Source organism: Hypomesus nipponensis, chromosome 8 (assembly GCF_054491055.1).
Source record: "Hypomesus nipponensis isolate SF chromosome 8, ASM5449105v1, whole genome shotgun sequence".
Classification (NCBI taxonomy): Eukaryota; Metazoa; Chordata; class Actinopteri; order Osmeriformes; family Osmeridae; genus Hypomesus; species Hypomesus nipponensis.
In genome coordinates this window covers 2,042,825-2,068,634 of record NC_140368.1, presented here as the reverse complement: position 1 = coordinate 2,068,634, position 25,810 = coordinate 2,042,825, and the positions used below count along the sequence as shown (strand labels likewise).

The 25,810-nt window shown below is 47.3% G+C and overlaps 1 long non-coding RNA gene across 1 annotated transcript; it reads left to right on the top strand.

The window, feature by feature from the left end:
• Nucleotides 1-114: 114 nt before the first annotated feature.
• LOC146274692 (uncharacterized) lies at nucleotides 115-24,170 on the top strand. Its single transcript, XR_014766275.1, has 4 exons — nucleotides 115-503; nucleotides 22,514-22,656; nucleotides 23,831-24,010; nucleotides 24,155-24,170. It is a non-coding gene; the product is annotated as an uncharacterized LOC146274692 (long non-coding RNA).
• The last annotated feature ends 1,640 nt before the right edge of the window (nucleotides 24,171-25,810 follow it).

Sequence of the window (25,810 nt, the reverse complement as noted above, 5' to 3'; positions counted from 1 at the left end):
CGGTTCTGTAACGTACGTGGTCTTGCGAGTTCCGTCAGGCTTTTCCGGACCGTGTCCACCCTTCACCGAGGGTCGAACACGCCATCTCTGACTTCCCAAGCGCCACCACTACCAGCTACGCCAAAGAAAAGCTAACTATTCGATGACGCGGGTGGCCCATTACATACCTTAGGTGGAGTGAGTTTCACCGATTCACACCGGCTACACAAGCATGTTCTGACGCAGGGTTGACCTGGTGTAAAGGAGGATGAGGGCCCACATTTATGCCATGAGGTCGTCTGTTTAATGGAAGCAAGCTGGTTCAATCTCTGGAATCGAGTATTCACCCCAAATGGGTGGGCTTTGTAAACACTAAATTTAAGTTGCGCACGCTGTTGCAAACTCGATCACAAGCTAATAAACTAGCTAACGCTAGCTTGTTCGTTCGTTGACCCAGCCATCAACCAATTCATCCAAAAGGACCGGAGAATGGACTTTATTTTCAAGTAAAGATCATCATCAAGGTAGGCTATGTTATTTAAAACGTTTCGGCCGCCGTGCCAACTGATTTCATTCTGGCCGCCACTCCCACTGTGTTGAAGCCCTAGCCTAGCCTACATGTTAGTGTTGTGCAGAATGACAAGTCAATCTGTAGGCTAAATGTACCAACGCAACGTCATTATGCACAATTACCGTAAATACTGCCGCAAGGGCTGGCTCAAATAGTGCGTAATGACCAACATAATTGTATGTAGGCCTAATGCTGTGCGTGCTGTATCGTGTTTCTTTCCGATGAGTAATTGGGGTCAGAGGGCCAAGGTTTAAGAGTCACGGTTCGCTACTGCACTCCTACACCAAGTCATCTCATATTTGTCTGGCTATGAGGGTTGGTTAAACAAAATAAAACATATTATCTGGAGAATACATCTGCTGCGCAGCTTTAATGTGGTTTACACATTGGAGCAGAGGAACAGGAAACAAGGAAGTGAAGACACACATCCTTCCTGTCTTTCACGCTGTCCCTGATAGAAGAGTCTGAAGTCGACTGGGAGCGATCTTGGAGTGGGCATGCTGCCTCGTGTCTTAATAGGACACTTAATGACTAACAGTCACATACACAACACTCGTACGTATGCAGTTCAACCCAAAGAGGAAGGTCGGTTTTACTGAAGGCTGGCGAGGGTTCGTAGGAAAGTCCTAATTTAAACATCATTCTTAGATAGGAATTCGGATCCTCTTTAAAATAATCCATCTGTTGAGCGAGCAGGAGGAGATCGCCACGGTCTGTGTTCATGAGGCGGCAAGCCAGGGCCGGGAGAGAGATGTACCCTGTGTCTCACTGCTGGGTCAGGAGAGACGAGCAGGGAGAGAGATGTACCCTGTGTCTCACTGCTGGGTCAGGAGAGACGAGCAGGGAGAGAGATGTACCCTGTGTCTCACTGCTGGGTCAGGAGAGACGAGCAGGGAGAGAGATGTACCCTGTGTCTCACTGCTGGGTCAGGAGAGACGAGCAGGGAGAGAGATGTACCCTGTGTCTCACTGCTGGGTCAGGAGAGACGAGCAGGGAGAGAGATGTACCCTGTGTCTCACTGCTCGGTCAGGAGAGACGAGCAGGGAGAGAGATGTACCCTGTGTCTCACTGCTGGGTCAGGAGAGACGAGCAGGGAGAGAGATGTACCCTGTGTCTCACTGCTGGGTCAGGAGAGACGAGCAGGGAGAGAGATGTACCCTGTGTCTCACTGCTGGGTCAGGAGAGACGAGCAGGGAGAGAGATGCACCCTGTGTCTCACTGCTGGGTCAGGAGAGACGAGCAGGGAGAGAGATGTACCCTGTGTCTCACTGCTCGGTCAGGAGAGACGAGCAGGGAGAGAGATGTACCCTGTGTCTCACTGCTGGGTCAGGAGAGACGAGCAGGGAGAGAGATGTACCCTGTGTCTCACTGCTGGGTCAGGAGAGACGAGCAGGGAGAGAGATGTACCCTGTGTCTCACTGCTGGGTCAGGAGAGACGAGCAGGCGAGAGAGAGAGGGAGGAGCGAAGGGAGGATAAGTTTCAGACAGTTGGAGTGGTTCTGTGAAGACTCACCCCTTAGGAACACTTTTGTCTTTTATGAGGGGAGATTCCCAAGGCTATCCTCCAGATGAACTCTACTTTACATCACACTAACAGCCTGGGTGTTTTTGTTATACCATCACAGACAACCACTTGACAAAGACAGCTCAACATGGCTGCTTCAGTGAATACAAATTAGATAAGGAAATGATATTGCACTTCGTAACAGAACAAGTGACATCAGATAGTGGGGTGACTTTAGGTTAGTGACCCAACGCATAGCTCAGGATTAGTTTCATTCCTGACAGTCATTGTTGTACAGTACAATAGCCTAAAACTGACATCATTGCCATGAATCAAATCATGCTTTTACTTTGCCATAAAACACCGTCATCCAGCTACAATATGGTGCTGGATTTCACTGTCTGAGTGAGACGCATGTAGGATCGGTTTGCGCTGTAACACTCGCAGCCTGGGGGAACCATAAAGCTGTCTGTGACCAACACCAGCATCACCGCAAAGAGGAAGGACAACACAATTCACCCTCATTTTTAGAAAAGGAACATTTCTTCCATTTCGACACAACATTTCAGATTTTTGCGACACCAAACAACCGCGAGCGAAGCTTTACCTCAGAGTAACTGCGTCGACGGAGTCGCTTGAAAGATAGAGAACAGGCCGCTGTGAGCCGGTCTCCAGACCGGCATCACTCATCACAGCCTTGGGCCGCTGAGTCTGTAATCCCCTCCAGACATGGCTCATAATAGCGCTCTATAAAAACGCGGCTCTGCGTGATGAGCAGCAGACTGTCGCCTGAGAGGTCGGCACGGTGACCGCTCTCTCCTCCCGCCCCGCGGGCGCTTTTCCTCGGGACCCAAGCGCTCTCGGAACAAGCGTGTGGAAATGAGAAGCAGATGTGTACTGTGTGAGCAGATAAAACACTAATGGCTCGTTGTGCCTGCCGAGGTCTGATCCCTGGTCACCTGTTTCGGGTTGAGGAACCTGTTCCTCTCCAGTTCCCTCCTGTGCTCCTCACTCCGTGGCTCCCCAGGGTACGCTTGGGAGGAAGCAGTTTCTGTCACGGGGGAAAATGCACTCGTAAATCTTGCGGAAGCAAAAGGAAGCCAATTGCTGGGGAGTCCGTGAACACTGAGACACACACGCAAGCGCACTATCCCTCGCACGCATGCACACATACTGTACACACACACCTGCAAGCTCCTTCCCCCCCCCCCCCCCCCCGATGCTTTAGGCAACATCTGGTGTGAGTCAGTATGTGAGTCCCTGTCTCTCTGTTTGTGACAGACGGACAAACTCACTGACTCACCGACAGTAGGCCTTATTTCAGAACGTCAAACCTATCTCAGAGATCAGGACTTAAAAGCACTTCCTCCTGGTAAATGCTCCATGAAATGAGAGATCCTCTGTGGGCCTGACCCAGGTCCCCAGTGGTCTCCTCCCCATGCCAGGGGGGCTGGACTGGGCCCCCAGCTCACCACAGGGGTCTGGGCTGGGAAGGCCTCCTTCCTGCACCAGCCTGGCCCTGGGGCAGTTCCCATCCTGCCACCCAGAGAGGGTCACCCCAGGGAGGGAGGAGAGAGAACGGAGGGCAGGAGAGGGGGAAGAGAGGGGGGGAGAGCGAGGGAGGGATGGATGGAGGAGGGGGGAAGGAGAGGGGGGGGAAGGAAAGGGGGGAGGAGAGAGAGGAAGACGCCCCTGAGGGTACGATGGTGGGCTTCCTCCATGATGAGGAGATTCAACAGCAGAATTCGCCCACACAGGATGAGTCGGGTGCATTTCTGCAGACATTTTCGCCAGCCTTTCTTTGAGGTCTTCTGAAATAATGTTTGAATCAGAGAATAAAAGAGTCGAGGATTATTCAGGGGTTTCTGAACTTTGGTTAGTAGTTGATAGACTGTCTGTTTGTGGGTGCAGGCTTTTAAAGAATGCGTAACATCAATGGCCTTTCCCCTCCATCTCCATGGAAACAGAGGGCAGTGGGCAACTGTTGTATAATACCCCGGTGGCCTTGGAGGGAAATAGGACCTGTCCTATTCAAAGTCCCCTCCAGAACTACAAACATCATCTCAGGACCCCTTCCCAGTAACCCTGTCAAAGAAGTTGCCTGATTGAAAACAGAAGGTGTTCGAAGAAGGTCTGATTGGTGACATATGTTGAGGTAACTTGGTTCCAGGAGGAACTGTCAGAGCCTTCTGGGCCCTCAGAGAGGGCCTAATATATTAAAAAAATATATATTTTAAAAGTAATCTGTTCTAATTTTATTTTATCATTCCTAAAACCCTTCAATCCTGCCATCAATCCAGCCCTAACCCATGTTATTTAAAAACGCCAACTGATTTCATTCTGGCTGCCACTCCCACTGTGTAGAAGCCCTAGCCTACATGTTAGTGTTGTGCAGAATGACCGGTCAATCGGTAGGATAAATGTACCAATGCAACGCCATTATGCACAATTACCTTAAATACTGCCGCAAGGGCTGGCTCAAATAGTGTGTAATGACCGACACAATTTTATGTTGGCCTAATGCTATACCCCCTCTGTATTGTGTTATTTTTCCTATGAGTAATTGGGGTCAGAGGGCCAAGGTTTAAGAGTCACGGTTCGCTACTGAACCAAGTTAGTTCAAATCAATGGTTGAAAGCTACTTTTTCATCTGTGTTCATCCTGCTCATCGAGAAGGCCCGTCAGACATGAAAATGATTTATGTGCAGACACAGCCTGGTACAGGTAGTTATGTAAGGCTGTGGACTGAACAGTGTGCGGGGCCAGCCCGACTTTCTGACTGTGTCGTTCTACTCTTCGGGCTAGTTGGAGGAAATATACAATTTCCTCTTGTTTTCGTGTTTGGACAGGGAGTCGTACAGATTTGAAGGGCTTTGAAATGGTAATGCTTTGTTTGAAGTAACGTGGTAAACAAAAGTAAAACAAAAAAAAAAATGCAAATATGTGCCGTTGGTTTTGATCTCGTAATAATCTGTATCCCATAATGTTTGCCTTTGTGTGTGTGTGTGGTTTTCTTTCAGTATTTATGCCTTTTGTGCAAAATCAAATAAATGAAATTACTCAACTGAAAAACTGTGTTGCTTGATACTATCTATAAGACCTTATTTTCCCTCATTGTTGATAATATTCCTTTAACCTGGAGGAATACACAGACCTAAGATTGCCTGTTCCACATTTCAAACACTTCATAGTGTGAAAAAAAACTGGTTTACATACAATCGTCCCTCTGTGTTCTCTATTCAGATTTACATCATTTCCAGATTTCTCTCAGATTTCTCTCCGATGTTTCGCTCCGCTTCCTCTTCCTTCTCCACGGAGACGGTGTACGATGGTGTCACATGTCTTGACAGGTGATTGGTTCACGTTGACACACGTATCTGAGGCACACAGTTTTGTGCCTGTCCTGCTTTACTGCCTGGGGAAATATAGGCCGTGATTTCAGACCATCTCAGTATTCATGTATTTCAGTCCTTCGACAGCGGGGTCGTTCCTAAGGAAGCAGGCAGCAGAAAGGCTTCAGCAAAGCGTCTTAGCTGAAAATCTACATGGGAATAAATCCTATAATCTCTGACAGTTTGCACACCAGACTGGCTGAGAGCAATTACTCTGACAAAGAAAGCATGTCGCCCCCCCCCCCCCCCCCCCCCCCCAAAAAAAAAAAACACATTCTCGCCTGGTACATTCTCAGCCTTGCACCAAATTAATCCTCTGTACTTGCCTAAAGATCTCACCCTTTCCTGAGTTCCTGAACACTTTCTTTCAGGTTTTCTCCCTTATTCTCCTTTCTCAAATTCTCCTCTCTTTCTCGTTATCTCTGTCTACCTCTCTTCCTACCCCCTCCCTCCCTGTGGGGAAGCAATTGCCTTTTCCATGGCCTGATGTCAAATCCAAAACAGTGTCTCTCTCTGTCTTTTTCTCTGGATCTCATCTGACCACGTCCAGCCTGTGAGCCTGACCAGTCTGGTGCCTCGTGGCTTGTTTGTTCTGCCAGATGGGTCTAACCACCATCCCATTCAAACTGATTTCCCTCCGGCAAGAAAAGTGCTGGGCCAATCACAACCCATCCTGCAACCACTGCCTCGCAGCATATCTGATACGAGGCGGCTTTAATACAACGGCTTTACAGAGGAGCGCTGTCGAGGCTTTTTTGTAAACAACCAAGATGGCGTTTTGCTGTTCTGATTTCCGTCTGCGCTCATTGATAGCGCCCGTTGGACACTGAAAATGAACTGAGAGGACCCAGACTGATACACAGGCTAGGCCCCAGCTGTAGGGGGGAGTCCCTTTAACTGGAACAGACAAACACAACGGCAGCACCAGGGGTTCGTTACCAAGCCCGTGAGAGCCGTCCAGGTGGAGGAGGAAGGGTCAGGAGGAAGGGGGGTGGTCTGGGCCGAGGGGGGGGGCGAGAGAGGGGGGCGGCAAGAACCAGGCCAGAGACTGGGGGGGGGGGGAGGAGGGAAGATCCAGAGTAATTATTTAACGATGGAGGCTGGGGGGGGTTGCTGTTGTGTTCCGATGGGAGCAGGGCAGGACCCCACCACCTGTGGGGGTGTAGCCTGGGAGAGCGGGGGTGGGGGGGGAGCAGGGGAGGGGATGTCAAAGAGGGAGAGCTCTCTGAGAAGGCACCATCTGTTCTGGTCAGGGGGGTGGAGGAGGGGTGGAGGAGAGGAGAGCCTTTAAGGCCGTCCAAAAATGTTAATGTGCTGTCGCTGATGCATACCAAACACAGGTTCATCTGCGGGGGGTCGGATGACTCTCTGGAACATACATGATACATGCGTTCGTAGCGTGTTGTCGACACAGTGGTTCACTCACAGTTCTCTGCTGATTCGTCACCTCACAGTCGGGGCTTGCTATCCCTCTCCTGTAACTGAGGAAGAGATATTCCATTATTGTTCAAAGATCCTCCTTATTGATTTAAGCGTTAGCTGCCTGGAGCACAGACCCCATGTCCAGGCCTCACTGTTAAATAGGTCTGATCTCATTTCCATTTCTTGATAACTTTGAACATAATGTTGATTGTAAATGCAGTGATGCAAAGATGATTAATGATATAGTTCTGTAGAGGTGCCTTTCTACTAAACAGTTCTCTGATATTGGCGTGTGTGTGTTTCCAGACCAGGTACCTCTGGTAGTGTTTTAACACTGTGGCAGTGTGTGTATTCTACAGTGGCGTTGTGTAGTCGGTCGTCTCCAGGGAGACGTGGCGGTTGTCCCCGGCAGCAGAGCGCAGCATCCAGGGGGGTCGTTGTGTAAACATGAAGGAATGAAGATTAATCTGGGGCTGAAGATGGTGTTGCCACTTTAATAATGACTATTGATTACTGTCACATTACGTTTGCTGGAGCAGATGACGTGGGGCAGCTGGTCTCTCAAGGTTGGTCAACTACAGAGTCTCTGTCGCTCTTTATGATCCACAAACATGGTCTGCCTGAAACCTGCCTGTTGTGTGTCTGTGTGTGGTGTGTGTCTGTGTGTGGTGTGTGTTTTGTGTGTGTGTGTGTGGTCTTAACACCGCAACCGTTCCTGAAAGCGAACTGAACATAAAACGCCTCGGAAGAGAATCGCAGCCCTCACCAAACTAATAAGGTCACAGCGGACAGACCAGCGACAGAAATAAAGACCTGAATCCTGTCGGCCTGTGTGTGCTCCTGGGGCCGGGCGTGGAGCGAGCAGCACTTGGTGGAATGAGAAACAAACAACGCCGGGAGTCCTCCTGAATGAGAACACGGAGGCTGGGTGACCCCCGGTGACCCCGGCCCCGCCTCCCTCCGCCCGGAGCGCTCTGGGGTGCGGCCCGAGCCGGGAGAACAGGGCCCGGTGGGGACGGCTTGACTGACAGGCGTCGGCATGGCAATCTGAGAACATACACGGAAACAACAACTTTATTTAGTCCTGTGGAATACAAGCACAGCGAGACATACTAGAAATCCATTCGTCCACGTTGAGGGAAAATCACACCTGGGAGACGATATCGATTCACTGTACGTCAGTTCCACAGATTCAGAGATTCAGACCAAACGATGAAGGACAAGTTGTTACGGGAATTCTTGGCAAAGTAATGTGTTTTCTGCCATGTCTTTCTGTAATTACGCAATCAAGCTGTCGACTTCAACTCCAGGACTGGTTGTCCCAGTCCACATACAATACACTATTCATTCCAATTCACCTTTCGCATAATTACATAGCAAAAAATAACAGATCAATAAACAATTACTCTTGAATGAGTTTTAAAAGAGTGCTCAATCCATCCATTTGTGTACAGCGGACCAATGAGACACAGAGAGATGAAGATGACGACAGCAAACTCCCATTTCTTCTGTTTAGTAGCGCTGTGAAACGATGGGGGCGGGATATCAATAGCAGCACACACACCAATCACCAACCACCTTGTCACAGTCCTTCCAGTCCTTTGTTGAACATTTGACACGCGAGTCCACATGTTGTGGTCTAATTGAAAGATAGAAAGTGACATGATTTGTCTTCATATTTGTTTGTGTCTGTGTCTCTAAGATGAAAGGGTGTCTGATCACAGGTTGCAAGAAACCACAGACAAGCGTTGCTTATTAACATTCCCTCTCCTGCAACTGTACAGCGAAGAGGGGCGGAGCCACTAATGATAGGTTAGCTACCAGGAAGTGTGACTCCTCAGGCTGGTATACGTGTATCTGGAACCTGTCCGTGATTGGAGGTCAGAGCGTTCGCCAGCGTCGTTCAAACTGGTGACGTTCATGGGAGTGAAACGCTGAATGATTGCTTTTAGAAGTGAAAGAGGGAGGGAGAGGGGAGAGAGAGAGAGAGAGAGAGAAGGGTAATTGTGTGTCATTTCGCTGTGCTTATCTGTGATAATAATCTGTCACAGAGTGGAAGTGTGAAAATGGCGTTCCTGCCGTCAGAAGCATCCCTCAGACAAGCCGAGCAGCTTCAGCAGCACATCTCTTACACTTCTGTTTCCATGTTTTGATGCTGGCAACTCAGTAGTAACTGAGGACATTTCATTTTAAGATTATGATTATGAGACAGAGAGACTTTTTTTTTTATTTCATCAGTGACGGTGGCAGAGTAATATCCCCCCCCTACTCAGAAGAGGAGCTTGGATAAGGAGAGGTAGTTAGTCAGCCTAATGGACATGTGCTGACATTCAGGTTCAGAGACTGTCGTATTAGTGACTGATTCAGTTTTGATGAGACAGTTACATAAATTCAATTAGGGCATTTACACCCCTTCTCCCCGCTTCTTACATATCGTTATATTACACTGTTATTACACTGTTGTCACACTTGTCACACTGTTGTTACACTGTTATTGTGTTATTACACTGTTGTTAAACCGTTTATACACGGTTATTACACTTTATTGTTGCACGGTTATTATGCTGATTTTCAGTTCACCTCTGCATCATTTGGTATTAAACCGGGTGACGATTCATTAGGTGACTGTCTGAAGAATCAGGGCCTGTCGTGCTGAAATTACAGGGCTTAGTGTGTGTGTGTGTGTGTGTGTGTGTGTGAGAATAAGGGCGGGGGTTAGTCAAACAGACGTCCAGCACTAATGAAAGTGTAGAAGGCCAGAATGAGAGAGTCAGACAGACAGAGAGGCCGGGTGGGGGACAGACAGAGAGGTCGGGTGGGGGACAGACAGAGAGGTCGGGTGGGGGACAGACAGAGAGGTCGGGTGGGGGACAGACAGAGAGGCAGGGTGGGGGACAGACAGAGAGGCGGGATGGGGGACAGACAGAGAGGCAGGGTGGGGGACAGACAGAGAGGCAGGGTGGGGGACAGACAGAGAGGCAGGGTGGGGGACAGACAGAGAGGCCAGGTGGGGGACAGACAGAGAGGCAGGGTGGGGGACAGACAGAGAGGCAGGGTGGGGGACAGACAGAGAGGCAGGGTGGGGGACAGACAGAGAGGCGGGATGGGGGACAGACAGAGAGGCAGGGTGGGAAGAGGGGACAGTGGGGTAGAAAAAGCACCACTGTGGGATGTGAAGCTAGCCCAGGGCTGTGGTATGTTGGTTCCTGTGATGTGGGAAGCTGAAGGCATGAGTGCGTCAGACTCAGAGCTCATGAAGCCAGTCGCTTATTGTCTAGTCACCAGGAACACCTCAGTCGTGTCAACAGACAGACTCTTGTCCTTCCTGATAACTGCTGTTGTGTTGGTTTGTGGCGTGTGTGAGGGGTTCTGTGTTGATCCCAGCTGATGTCTTGTCACCTTCACATGGTCCCCTCTGGGGACGTAGCCTATCAGAGATTTACATGATAATGACAACAGGAGACAGCAATCGTATCAGACTCTCAATGTGCCACATCTAATCCTGAGAATCAACATTTTCTGTGTTTATGGATTTCCATGTGCGTTCCGTTTCAGCAGTGGCCATATGGGATTCACCTCTGGGAGAAAGGGGATCTCGTTTCACATCACTGAGGGGAACAAAGCCAAGATGAAAACATGTTTAAAAGACGAGTTGCTGTGAGCAAGTTTGAGACAACCTGAATTTGTGTAGTTACTGCCGTTGGGCCTGAAGTTGTCCCATTTAACTGTGAATGAAGTCCAGCAAAAAACTGCTATCAGATGAATGCACATACATGCCTAAGACCTGCTTTAAAAAAAGCACCAAAAAAATTACAATTGGAAAAACACCCAGCTTCACACGCAGAGCAAGCCCACAGGCTGAAGACGGCTCAGAAGCGATGAAGGCTGCTGCTCCAGTCTTGTCAGAATGATCTGGAAAAACATGTCTCATCATGAAACCAACACAACAGCAGTTATCATGAAGGACAATAGTCTGTCTGTTGACAGGACTGAGGTGTTCCTCGTGACTAGTGTGTAAGCTACTGGCCTCATGAGCTCTGAGTCTGATGCACACATGCCTTCACAGCAGAGAGAGATGTTTGTCAAAGTAGAATATCACTCTCACAACATTTATGTGCATCCCTTTTATTCAGTGGTCAGATAACAAGAAGGGGTGTTAATGTCCCTGTACAGAAGTGTGTTCTGAATTCTGTTCTGCAGTTCCACACAAGACCGACATTCATCCACATGTTAATAGTGGCGAAACACAACAGAACTCTCATGCCCGCACACAACATACAGAGAATTCTTAGAGTTCTTAAAGTTTGAGTTTTGAAAAGCTCAAACCACCAGGTGGACAGGACACAGGCCTCACACCTGTTACAGGATGTAATCACAGGAGCCAGACATCCACCTGGAGCACAGTGTCACAGCAGCCCGCCGGGCGACTCAACCTCTCTGCTTAGACACGGAGGGAGAGGTCGCTTACGGCCACACACCGTCACTCAAGCTTATACCCTCCATCAAACGCTTACTCCATCAGCAGACTGGAACCAGCAGACCCCCCTCCACCCAACACAAGCACACACACACACACACACCACTACGTTCATCTCACCTCCGGATTGTCAGGGATTACCGGAGACTGATGGGTTGATGGGCTGGAGGCCTGCAGGGCGGAGGAGGCCAGAGGGGCCGAGAGCTGAGGGGAAAGTAATCTAAGTCTTTAGTGTCTCTGAGGCTGGGATGACCACATCCTGCTGAGGGAGGGAGGGAGGCTGAGGGGATGGGAGGGAGGCTGAGGGGATGGGAGGGAGGCTGAGGGGATGGGGGGGAGGCTGAGGGAATGGGGGGGAGGCTGAGGGGATGGGAGGGAGGCTGAGGGGATGGGAGGGAGGCTGAGGGGATGGGAGGGAGGCTGAGGGGATGGGAGAGGGCAGGAGAGAAAGTGACAGCATTACAAGAGAGAAACTGCTGTAGAGAAACTTTTCTGCCAGTGCGGCTGATCTCCACTTTGTTCCCAATGAGAGGAGGAAAGGAGAGAACGGGGTGGATGGAGTGAGGGCTTAAGGCCTAGGCATCGCTCAGCTTCATACCACTAACATCTCTACACCCCAGCACTGGAGAGTAGATCTGTCTCAACACAGCTAGACACCCAGGCACAGAGCTGCAGACAGAGAGAGAGAGAGAGAGGGAGAGAGAGAGACAGGGAGACAGGGAGAGAGAGAGAGAGAGAGGGAGAGGGAGAGGGAGAGACAGGGAGAGACAGGGACAGGGGGAGAGAGAGAGAGAGAGAGAGAGAGAGAGAGAGAGAGAGAGAGAGAGAGAGAGAGAGAGAGAGAGAGAGAGAGAGAGAGAGAGAGAGAGAGAGAGAGAGAGAGAGAGAGAGAGAGAGAGAGAGAGAGAGAGAGAGAGAGAGAGAGAGAGAAAGAGAAAGAGAAAGAGAAAGAGAAAGAGAAAGAGAAAGAGAAAGAGAAAGAGAGAGAGAAAGACAGGGAGAAGTGAGGAGGAGAGATTAGGCAGATGGATTTAGATGGTGCTGGGGGGTTTCCAAACGGTGGGAATTAAGGGAAAACAGTAAAGCAGCAAAGCTTATCAAGGCCTGAAAACTGTCTGGTAAAGGGAAGATGCGGGGGCGTGAGGGCGGGGGCCTGTTTCAGCCCCAGCCCCCGCTGTGAGGCAGGGTGGGGGAGGGGGGATGGGGGTTGAGATGAGGCTGTGTTGCGGCTGTCTCTAACTGTGGAACTTTGACATTGACTGGAGGAAGAGCTTGGAGCGGTTTGAGCTTAGCCTCACTTGATGATGCTGTGTGACTTCACCAAAGCACAGATCCTCCATGAGCCCGAGTGCTAGCTGACCTTGAGGCCGGAGCCAAGCCAAGCGCGCGTCCAAAATGTATCCAATCCAGCGGTTGCGGTGATCGTTAACGATTTCTCTGCCTTTTTTAGAGGGTTGTGGTGTTTTGTTATGGAAAAAACTCCAAACTTCCAGGTGTTTGGTGTCTGTTGAGACAGCCTGCTCTGGGAGAGAGAGCTATGAATTCTCCTCTTGTCTGTGTTAAGACAGCTTTGCACTGAGGGGAGAGATCTGTGTATTCTGCATTTTGTCAGTGTCTGGCACATTGCCTCATAGATAAGAGAGAGAGGAGGATATATCATAATCATATACAATCACATCCCAACCGCCCCACTCCTGGGACAAGATGGATTTAGATGTAGTTGAGGAGGAAAGATTGTAGATCACACCCTTACACACACACGCACACAAGATACATGAGGTTGAATTGGATTTGGTGTACTTTATAAGTTGTCAGTTTCACAGTACACCTCTCTTATTATTATTCTTTTGACAACAACATGAACTATGTACCTCATTAGTGTTTTGCGTAGCTAACAAAGACCTCCATAAAACAACCATTATTGTGAGCAAACAAGCATTGCTTTCAGTAGTATTTACTGGTATCTTTGTTCCCTACCCAGTCAAGGAAATGCAGAGTTCCTGAGGCAGCAAGCCAAATAATTTAGGTTTACGAGATGAAAACCAGGTGGCAGGGAATTAATTATGATACTAAAGGTGCAGATAGCTGCAGTCTCAATACCTCTGAGAGAGAGACAGAGGAAGAGAGTGAGAGAGAAAAGAGTGTTTGAGGGAGAGAGACCTGTGTGTTCAGTCATCTCTAGCCTGCAGCACAATGTAAATGTTAAACACCATTAAACACTTCAGAGGGAGAAGGAAAAAATAAGGGAAGAGAGAAAAAAAGACATTCACTGGATCGTCTGGTATTAACCCCCCCCCCCCCCCCCACCACCCCCTCCCTCCTTGTCCTCCTTGTCCTCCCAGATCATTCCTCTCTTCTCCCCCTCCCTGAGTTCAACCTCCACCAGATGTTGACAGGGAACTGCTTGGCCCTCCCTGTTCCCCTGTGCGGCAGGTGTAGTGTCCCTGTTCCCCCCCCCCTGCTGACTGAAGTGTCGTCACCCCATAGCGAGGAGGCGGGCGGGGTGGGGCGGGGACAGAGGCTGTCAGGGTTGCCAGACAGCTCGTCAACAGCTGATCACGCCACAGGTTGGAGAGTGATTAGTCGGTGCGCTGAACTGACCGTTAAAGACAAATCACTGTCAGAGGTAGAAGCTGCATTGTAGATGACAATCGCTCAACAGACACCTCGGCCAGCCCCTGTCTGGGAATTCTGATTGTAGGAAAGGTACTTTACGTGGTGCATCATAAGTAATTCTGTCCGGGCTGTTTTGTGAAAACATTTACGTCAGTGAATTGTAAGATGTCAAGTCAGGCAGTATTTTGGGTAAAGTGAGATGTTTCAGGTCAAACACAAGCAAGGGGAACAGAATGAAATCATCATATCCTCCTTCTCAGAAGGATCCCCTGATAACTCTTCAGATGAAGGGTATTGATCCCAGTGGAACTTCAAGTGATGCTCCCTCAGAAGACCTCTGGCTTCTCCAGTAGGTCGAGTGTAAACCTGCCAAGACGAGCCTTTGAAACTGGGGTTTGGTATTTCAATCTGGGCCGGTCGCCTTGGAACCTACAGAACATCAAAGGACCACAGACAGAACAGGTGGTCACATGGTCACGTGTCACATGTGCGGTTGCCGTGCCGATGATCGTCCAGACTTTCCAGAAAACACTGTGGAAAATGAGGCTAACAACAGCCAGGAAACAACTGCTTGAAGCTTGACCCATGTAGTGGAAGGTTGTATTTTTATGGAGGGTGTGGGAGACGTGAAAAGAAGGGAACGAGGCAGGAGGACGAGAGAGATTAAGAAAAGAGGGATGGAGAGGAGACGTAGAGAGAATGCTTTGTCGCACCTGAGACACTCAGCTAGCAGGGGGTAGTAGCTGGATAGGGGGAGAAGGGGAGGAGTGACTGAAGCAAGGAGGGAGGGCTACAATCCCTAATCCTCAACTTTCTCCTGAAAGAAGCACTTTTTTTCAAAACATTTCTAATTCCAGACTCATCCTTCCTTGGGGAGGAAATATTATCAGCTGACCCTTTCTTCCTGCCTTTCTGTCCTGTTTCCCCCCCCACCTCAACCCCCCATGATGCATCTGCCAGGTCTGATAAGACAGACAAACGTCACCTTTACAGGGTTATTAAAACCATTTTTCTAGGCGGTTTGGAAATGATTATCACCTTGGGCCCGCGGTTACAGGTCAGCCGATAGCTCACCTCCATCGCTCGTATCTGGGTGGCTCTTTGAGGCTTAGGGCTGCCTGGGTGGTTGAAGATTGTCTGTGTTTCCTAAACTGCTTGAATAACGGGGAAAAGGAGAGGTGGGGAGGGAGGACAAGAAAGAGAAGGAAGAAATAAACCGAGCAGGAGTCCTGACATTCACAATGAGGTGGTGTATGATAAGGGGTTGGGTGACAGCTCTTCCTGCCTCTGTCTGGCTGTCTGGGCTTCTGGCTGTCATCACACTGGCCACTGTCAGGGAAAGGGCAGCCTTTATGAGATGAAGCGCTCATTCTGCCATCCAACTGTCCTCTAACTTTCCTTAAAGTTCTCCTGCAGCAACAGTGTCCTTTGCACCCGTAACAATATACAGAGACGCTATGCTAAGCCAACTGGCACCGAGATCTGATTGTTGAAAATAATCCACTGAGGTAATCTTGATCGTGTTTGTACAACAGGCTTTTGTTATGAACTGCTGGAATCAATGGAAGAATGTTGTACTGTAATGCCTTGTCTTTGACTTGGCCCAGGTGACACAACAAGACCAGGGTTTGGTTTCAGCTCAGTGTCCAGTTTGAGCTGAAATCAAGTCCTGGCCTTTCTAGCAACTATGGTTACTGCCGAATCATTAAAAGAACACTTCATTAGGGAGACATCTTATCTTAGACCTCGCATCAGACCTTCGATGATAAAACCTTTGATGCTGCCAGACATTTCTCCACCCGGCCTCCACCCGGCTTCCACCCGGCCTCCACCCGGCCTCTACCCGGCCTCCACCCGGCTTCCACCCGGCCTCCACCTGGCCTCTACCTGGCCTCCAGTTCCCCCTCTTTGTCACATCTGCTTGGTGAAGGTACCACTGACAGACAAGCCTCTTGCAGGAATCCCAACCTCCTTCTCTGTTTCCAGTTGACCCTTCACCTGCTCGGGTCCAGTACCATTCCTGAATGACATTGCGTTGTACCTTTTGTACCGCTGGTGTTACCTTCAAAACAAAGCAACCGTGTGCGTGACAGTTTGAACGCTCTTATTTGAAAGTGTTTTAAATGAACTGGGTAAGAAATTTAGAAAAAACTGTTTCAAAGAAAGGAAAGGGGAAGTGTTAAATGTGTGGTCGCTTGTGGTTATTGACAAGGAGCTAAATCATTAATGTGCTCAATGGGAGCGTAACAATTACATTTATTTCTAGTCATCTGAAATGAACCCTATTAGTATAAACTGACAGTTAATACATTCGGTTCAGGAACAAATGAAAGCTACAATAACACATTAACTTAATTGCTCCTAGTGAACTTTCTTATTGACCTTCTCTGCTTTACAATATAATTGCCACTGCCATCACTTCCTTTCTCATCCGCCACACACATCCTGTAAGGTTGCTGCCCTAACAGTCGGAGAAAAAGAATTAAGCAGGTGATAAAACTGTGGTAACACAGATGTAATGAGGAATTATCACCCGCTATAACTTGCAAATTCATTTTTAATGTAAAGCCCTGTAACAAGCCATGAGGGAGCTATGTGGGCACACAGCTAATAAGGCCAGCAGGGATACATAAAGGTTAAAGGAATGAAACAGGACAGGCTGTCCACACTAGTGGAAGTCCCCTCACACTCCCATAACATACATCTGCCCAGGGAGAACTTCACACATGGCCAGACCGTGCCTTTTAAAAGACCCACAATTCAGTTTGAGAAACTGCCACCGACCTAACAAGTTTGAAAGGCCCTTTTCTGTGAATAGGTAGCTATTAACAAATACTCCCCATCATCACGCCACCTATGACAGTGGTTAGTGAAAACCAAACTGAAATTTTTACCACAAGTACATTGAATTAGACCAATAAAATTAATTTAAAAGGAGAGTAATAGCTCTTTGATTATAGGTTGACATGGAATGTACAATATCCGCCCTCCTGATAAGATGACAGCTGTTTTGTGGTAGTTCTAAATAATAACTGTTTGGTAAAAAAAACAAAACAGAATAGCTTTCATTTGACTGACTTCTTCAAGCACAACTTCCCGCCCTGATGACTCACAGAGGTGATTGGTCCGGTTCAGATACCTAAGAGTGCCTGCAGAGAGCTTTCCATTACAGCAGTTAATGAGCGATGTTCATGTCCACTCCACATCCATCTCACTCCATTATGCCTCCAAAATAGCTTTCAATGCACCATTTGAACACAGTGCACTTAACCAATAGCCTATTCATGGATGCACCAACGGCCCTCCTAGCAGAACACCTTGTTACCTGTCAGGTCAAATAATACCAACAAACAACAGGTCTGGAGGTGGATGGGAAAAGGTTCAGATTAAAGAAAAAACACAAACTACCATCACTCACGTTGCATCTCTGTCTGCATCGTAGGTCAGATACCCCAGCAACCCTTGCGGTGTAGTCCTTCAGTTTGTAGTCCTCCCTGGTTCAGTGAAGGGGCCTGTGATTCGTCCGTATGTTATGAATTCACTGCTGTTCTTCTTGTCATCAGTCCTGCCCAGTTTTCAACAGGGGCCCAGGCCTTTTTATTATTATTGAGAGAACATAAACTGAATGGGTAACATGCTCTCAGGGTTAATTGGAGGCCCTCGCAGGTGTTTCAAAGGTTCCTGTCTCCTGTCCGCGGGGGAGTTGTTTTCCCTGCTACGGTGTTATGAGGACATTTTGAGTAATGAAAAAACACAACAATATGATGGTAGCCTGCAGTAGCTTGTCGGTTCCCCGGGGAGACAAAGACATCTTATGAGTGAGGCCTTTCAATAATGGAGTTCACTATTAATCATCCCACTACGTGTTGCCTTTTTCATTCTACAAAAGGCTCTGTCTGAACAGACAAACAAACATATCGGATGTACTGTTATATATACAGTATATACATATATATTTACAAGTATGTATTTAATGTACGGTAGCCTAAATATTGAAGTGTATACACACAAACATCTCCAAAATTGTTGACTGACGAGAGCTTATTGCCTTTCTGTCTTGCATTTCTGGTCTTGAATGCTTAGAGTGCATCAGCAATTAAAGCTAAACAAGGCCCTAAATGGTTTTGCAAGCTGGTGCTAATGTTGGCCTGTAATTCAATAATTTCATTTTGAGGAACAGCTGGAATTGGATTTGGAAGCTGGTTTTAATGAAAATGTGAGGAATCAATGGCCTGACGAAATGCTGGCTCTGAATCACTCACCAGATATCCACAACAACAAAACATAAATCTACTGTGCGGCTGTAAGAAAGGTAAACCTGTGCTCGTGTCCTACTTGTATTCGTGTGTCAGCCCCATATGCTGACGCACAAATGCAATATAATTTAACCCATGTAAACACAACGTAGCTTGCAGAACACTACACACTACCCTTTTAAAGAAATTCCCATTGTTCTGTTAGAGTACAAGAATGGAAAATGTACAGGATAGTTACACCGTGTCAGAGAGTGTGCCAAGGATCCTTTAGTTAGCATCATTTATTTACAAGGTGTATTCTAGACAGCCCTCCAAGACCATGAACATGCCCAGATCACTGGCTGGGTTGTTGTCTTACAGATGGTATTTACTGCAAGTAGGCAGTGGAAAGAGCCCAGTGACTAGCCACATTTACATTAGAGCACCGTGTCACTTTGACCACGCTGCACTGTGATAGTTATACGTGTAGCCTACAATAGGCACAAACACATGGTTCGGATCTAACAAACTGTAGATTCAATTTAAAGACCATTTGAATGGTGGTCAAGTTGAACGTTCGCTATCGAGTGACGTTTGGGAAGTTAGATCAAAGATTAAATAATTCTGTTTACAATCCAGGTATGTCAGCAGTTAATTTCACAATACCTTCTGATTCCGACAGTCGCAGAACACTATGATGGATGAAGAGAAAAGCACGCCAACAATCAGGAAGTCTGAAAACCGAGCAGCTGACACTACTTATCAAAAGCACATTTCCACAAATGATCCTGGATCTGAAACAGGACCAAACATCAAACACAACATTTTAAGATGTTGAAAAGATCAATGGGATTGAATAACTCCCTCCATTTTAGTCATCTGGATAGGCTTATGTCTGGTTGATGTCCCCAAAAAGTGTCTTTAATCATAAATGAAGAAGACTAATTCTCTACTTTCTGGAGAAGACATGTTTTCTGCATGTGCTTAATTGAAAAAGCCTCTTGTATTTGGTTACAGTGACCGACTTTGAAGAGAAAATGTACAAGAAGAACAGACCTAACCGGGGCGAGGGTCATTCAGATCCTGTTCCTTAATTATTCTGACACTCCAGACTGAATTACTGTTCATCAGCTGCAGAGAGAGGGGGGGGGGGGGGTCAAAGACCGTGAAAAGGGAACCAAGGACAAAACCCACCTTCTTGTTAACTACCATTTTTCTTTCGGTTCCCCGTGTTTATAAAAAGGCAGTGGTTGCCCTGGCGAAGGCAGCGGTTGCCCTGGCGATGCGAGCGCCCGCCGGGAGCGCTGGCTCCATCAGTTCTGCCACGTTTGGAGAGGCAGCGCCGTGGCAACATCACACCGGCCCGTGAAGGATCCCCCTCTTAACATACAGATGGACTCGCCGATACCTCCATCCCAGAGGAAATAACAGTTAATATCTCATGCTTGTCTCACGACGAGGCTGAAGAAAGCAGTGCATCAATAGCTTGCCACCTGTAATGCCTGCCAACTCTCTCTCTCTTTACCAATTGACAGAAAAATTTGCATGAAATAAGACCATCTGTAAAGAAAAAAAAAAAAAACACTTTCATTTTGGAGTGTGACTTTAATGTGTTAATGCAGTGAGACGGTGTTTTCTACACCATTGATTTCCTTATGGGCGAGTCTTACACCCTAACACCAGACTCTCAGTGGCCAAACCACAAAAGATCCTTCTGACAAGTTGAGCTTTCTCACCTTTTACTGTCATCTCCCTTGGCCAAGCTTTTATTTGCGGTTGATTCTCTAAGGTCACCTCTCTACCCGTTAGCGAGGGCCAACCAGGAATCGTCAGTGGTGGTACAGGAAATGATGCACAGGAAATGATGCAATGCTTGAGAACTGTTGCATCAATGGAAACCTTGTTTTGGATGTTAGATCGATGAATGACTGTCTAACCATGAGTCTTGATTCCACTGTTTCATGTGTACAGTACCAGTAGTGTAAACATTGTGACAAATCTTCGACTATAAGATCCAGTATCAGCAGCCTAGCATTGGCCATATAAAGCCATTTCTCCTACAGATTTGACTTTTCTACACTCACTTGACGAAGTTTTCTCTGGCTGACCGAGGAACCATACGTTTGCAACAACTACACATGTTTTTTTCTGGCCTGAGCTGTCGCACAAACACACGCTCAGATTTCCGACCGTTCAGACGACGTGAAGCCGGTCTTGGCAGCTGGCATGGTGGCGTGCGTCCCGCGTGTTCACGCCTCCCGCCGCTGAGCAGGGGATGGATGAGCAGCGAGTGAGAAGTCGAACAAACGGTGGAGCGGGAACTCTTCCAGAGCCGATGACCGCTCAACGCCGGACAGCCCGCTGCCGTGTGGTTCTCCAGCCCCGGATCCCCAACAGATGGTCGACATGTGGGGCGACATGTGGGGCCAATCCACCAAGACGTCCTGTATGCACTCTATAAATACACACACACATGCATACTATCCACACAGATCCTGTCATTGAAGAGCGGAGAATCCAGCGAAGCTGGCCGTGAGTTGAACACATTTACGGTACAAAGTGACAGCGAGAGTCAAAACAGTGTGGTGCTGTTTGATGTGTCCTCCAGAGCCTTCCCCTCCCCTGGATCTCCCCTCACGTGCCCAAGCAACTCATTCCAACGCACCGTAAACATGTCAGTGCCCTCCCACGAACCACAGCCGGCTCCTCTTCAAGCTGTCATTACTGCCCCTCCATGCGCCGGGCCTGTAGCTGATTACAGAGTTGCATCTAATTGCGAGAGGATCCTGAACGCGCGTCTTGTGGGTTACCGTGGGCGTGGCGGGCTGAGGAACTGCCCCACCACGCCCACATCCTGTGAGGCATCCAATCACAAGCCTCGACCACAAAGCTTGTTTGGAAATTTGGGGATTGAGGTTTTCATCGCAACAGAGACCCCGAGCTAAGCTCTTCACTCAAGAAGGGGCATGATTCAGACTGAATGCATTCTTTAGCTTAACACTTACTGTGCTTGTAATCAGTAGCTCTATCCATCAACACCCCCATATTTCCCTTTATGGGATTCGGAGGAACGATCGCTCTGACGCACTGTACTGTTTCACACTTTTGGAAATGATCCAGCATCACTTCACATTGTCCTCCAGCTTGCCATTCAAACTTCCATGATTGGGGTTTTCATGACAGAAATAAGAACTAGATCCATCTCGTTAATGGTGCAATGCTGAATACCCTATTATCCTACGTGGAGGATAGTAAGCACATGGTGATTAACTAAAAACACTTTATGATGAAGTGTATTTAATATTATAATTTATACAATTATAATTAATAGTAACCAAATGATATGTTGTTATGTTAACAACAATGGATGTGCTTTGTTGTCAATTTAAGCTAGAGGCAGTTTAAAGTAAAACAGAGATTTCTTCACAGAGTCTGTCTTGGTGTCAACGTGTCTTCCTAGTAGTTCATATCTCTGTAACATAAGTTCACAAAGAAAAGTGTCTAAAGTATTATTTCTAGGTTGTTTTGAAACAGCTGCATTATATTAATCACAGCCCATTACAGGAGAACTGTTACCATTCTGCTTATTATGATGATAACAATTAAACAGGGTTTATCTGGAAAGAAACTTCTGATTCTGAACATTAGGATTCAGACCATATGCAGGACCTCATCTAACATGTGAATGTGTTTGACTCATTGCTGGCCTGTAGAGTGCAATTCAATTATCTCTTTGTTTTGCCTTGCAGGAATAGAAGGGGAAGGAACGAAACAAAACAGACAATAAAATAGCAGGGGAGTGCAGCTGCTGAAATAAGGTCAATAAATGTAACAGTGTGAAAGAAAAAGTGATTAGCAGTAAAACTATTAGAATCAACAGAAAAGGGAATATGTCTTGTACCTTGGGCCAAATCGTTTTTTGATTCTAGACTTTCCGACTTCTCGAATGTTCAGCAGGCGAAGCATTTGTTGCTTGATTTGTTTAGTTCTGGAGTCCAAGACAACGGTCAGCTGTTGCTTGGTAAACCTGCTCATCTGAAGCCTGTCATAGTGTCACTAGTGACTCTGTCTAATATACAGAACATCTAGCCATGGGAGGTCTTTTCACCGGTTGTGGAACTCTGGGAGGAGCAGAAATGGGAACAACACGGCCAGAAAACTGTCTTGTATTAATGAGTCCTGCCACGTTAGTTTGCTTTGCTTTTCCCAGAAGTACGGCCATGTTCCAAGAACCTATGATGTTATCCTGCCCCTCTTTCCAAACAGAGATCTCATCCAATCAAACCCAATCACCTCCTCTCCCCTTATCTCCCTCAGCCTCTAAGACAGCACGGAGGACTCGCTGTCTGCACAGGCCTGACTGATAGGGAGGACTGGAGTTGAAGGAGATGAATTTATACATCCTTTGGTGACCGAGCACTACCGCATTTCAATAGATTTCCATGGCTGGAAAAAACGAGGTGAGCATGTGGGACACTGGTCCCATCTGTGTTACAATATTCACAGAGAGCTTACATAATTCATCGCTTGTTTCTGCCGTTACCAAAGTCATCCTCAAACTGTCATCTGTGGGCACTCCTAATCTGACGAGCCTGTGAAGCCGTGGTGCTCTAGTCCTCTGCTTCGTGTGGGGACTTCTCACGGGACGTGCCGATGTTAGGATGATAATTAGGTTCTCTTTTCAAAAGAATGGATGAATTAATAACCAGTTGTGGGTTTGGGAGGAATAGTTCAAAGGCCGTCATATTCTAAGAGCGTTTGTAGGTCTGTTTCCAAACGAGAGAAATAATGATTTATGTAGGCCGTGTTTTTGTTGCTGGGTGAGGAGGCTGAAACACTGAAAACAAAATGAAAATGCTTTGAAAGTAAGTTGTGACTCCAGTCAACATTACACTGTTGCTCATTGTTAGCAATTAAATGATTCAACACATCTACTGCCTTTGGGAAGCACCCATATACAGTGTATTTATCAGAGGGACATGTTTTGATTGGCCAGCTCAACATTCTCGCTTTGAATAGTACAGAAAACATTAGCATACTTATATCTATGGTTGATACCATTGGTTGAAATGAGCTGGTCTACTTACAACAATAGTGGATGAGGATGATGATGAGGATGATGATGAGGTGAAGCAGGAAGTGGACAAAGCTTGGAGGACATCTTTTCCTTTCCCTCACAACAGTCCTCTGTAACCTGCTAGGTCCCTAGGCTGCAATTTATACAGTCCTAATATCTAGGCCACACTGTGTCAAATTATTTGTGAGCACAGCAAATACATATTTAACTCGTCCAACTTTTCAATCATGCACTCCCATGATGGAACAGGCATGGCGCACTGAAAACACATTACAGGGGTGTTAAACAACCTCCAGCTGGATTGTGTCATTCCAAGGCTGTCCCAAATTAATTTGTTGTGGCCCGAAGAAGTTGGGGGGGGGAATTGTGAGTCCCCGTCTGGATGCTGCGGGTCCCCGAGTGAGACACCTTCATTCGTCTCCCAAACCCAGACAGCTGCATCTCACTCAGCTGGGGCAGAGAGAGAACATTATCAGGCTATTTCACCTCGCGCCCACCCTCCCACACACACACACACACACACCCTCCTTTTCTCGCTCCTTCCCTTCTCCTCACAGACACCTATCCTGAAGGGGCTGGTTTTGCAGTCCAGATCCTTGTTGTGTTGGTCTGCACACACCAGCTGAGAGGCAGAGCTTCCTGGCTATGATGGAAGAGCTCCTTTGTTCTGTGTGTTCGCCAGGTGAAGCGATGGTGTGTGAGGAACCGACGCTGGAAAAAAAACACACACACAATAGGTGAGAAAAGGTTATGTCCATAATCCGTGACATCGCTTGGCTTGATATCAACGGTATGTGATATTGTGAGGATCGTTTTATGGTCCAGGCCTGGATGAAAAAGGATTCCTATTTGTTTATTTTCTCTCTTCCCATTTCCTACAGTTCACTTCATCTGGAGGTGTTGTGTGACCAAAATAAACAATGAATAAACAAACATGAAGGGTTTGTGTTTCATGGTTAGTCAGGATTTCAATCCGTCATAATTGAATATCAACACAATCGAATACGTTCATCCTCACTCCCATTGTAAAGCGCTGTAATTAAATAAATGTTGATGTTGCAGAATGTCAGTTGCAAATCGATGCATTGTGTGCTTGCAGAAAAACAGGACACACGTCCAAAAAGTGAGTTTTGGCAAGGAAAACACTGGGCTTTTTTTTGTTTTGTTTTTTACTGATATTTTCCCAGAGTAGGAAGATTATTTGCCGGGGAGATAAGATAATGTGATTCCTCTGTGACTGTGTGTACACATGCGTCTGGTGTTGCAGGCATCACACCTCCCATTGAAACAAACAGATGGACTCCCACAAGATAAACAGTTGTTTCTCCACGCAGTGAGTTTGTTATTAAATGTGGCTTCAAGGCCGGGAGAGAGGAGGGTTCATTTCCCTATACGGGGCTGTGGGATTAGAGAGCTGAAGATGTGATGATCACAGAAAGTCTTTCCACTGTTTTGACTATCAAAGGTGGCAATGTACCTTGTTTTTTTTTCCAATCAAAGGATCGACACAATCAAGCCCACTTCATCTCGGATATAGCAAAACAGTAGAAAGTCACCGCTCATAGAAACGTCTATCTATATTGCTGCGCATTTACAATTAATTCACCCATTTGAAAGTAGATCACGAGGCCACTCATAAGAGAGAACCTAGTGTCTAGTGTTGTTCACGTTTCACATTTAGCAGACGCTCTTATCCAGAGCGACTTACAGTAAGTACAGGGACATTCCCCCCAAGGCAAGTAGGGTGAAGTGCCTTGCCCAAGGACACACCGTCTTTTCGCACGGCTGGGAATCGATCCGGCAACATTCTGATTACTAGTCCGACTCCCTCACCGCTCAGCCACCTGACTTGTTAGCCCATGAATCTATATTTCAGGGTGATGGAACTGCACTGTCTCGCCAATGAACTCCACTGATGAACATGTGCTAATATAAGAAGAGGAGGGCAAGGTTGTGGTATATCGTGGTGGACGGTTAAAACAACAGTGAACAGAGCATTTCCCCCCTCTTTAAGAGTCCAGGAAACAGACCCTTCACTTGAAATAGCAACAGTCTCCACTCCCCCCCCCCCAGAGAAGAAATATGTGTTGTAATCATCCGACAGCACTCCTAAAAACAGACATATGGCGCTTTCATAACTCTGCTGGTGCCAGCGCATGGGCACGGGATGATTTCATTGTTGTGTTTCTTCCCTCTTCTTTTCCTTTTTCCTTTTACCCTGAACTAGCGGCTATAAACTTGAATAATTAGCGACTGTGATAAATTGCAGTGAGATTCTTCCCAAGGGCCCTGCCTAGAAGTCTTACTTAAACGAGACAGGCTTCCAATGTCCTAAATGAGCTATTTTTACCCTTAGAGTCAACAGGCAGTTGGGGATTTCAGTGCTCTGCTTAGTCTTTGGAACATACACTATAATTACCGTGTGTAGTATGGCTGTGTGCAAATTAAGATATCATGTCTAATTAAGACTCACAACAGGCAGTCGTTCCGGTATGAATTGAAGGCACAGTTCCTGTCCAAGGTATTCTGTGTTAACA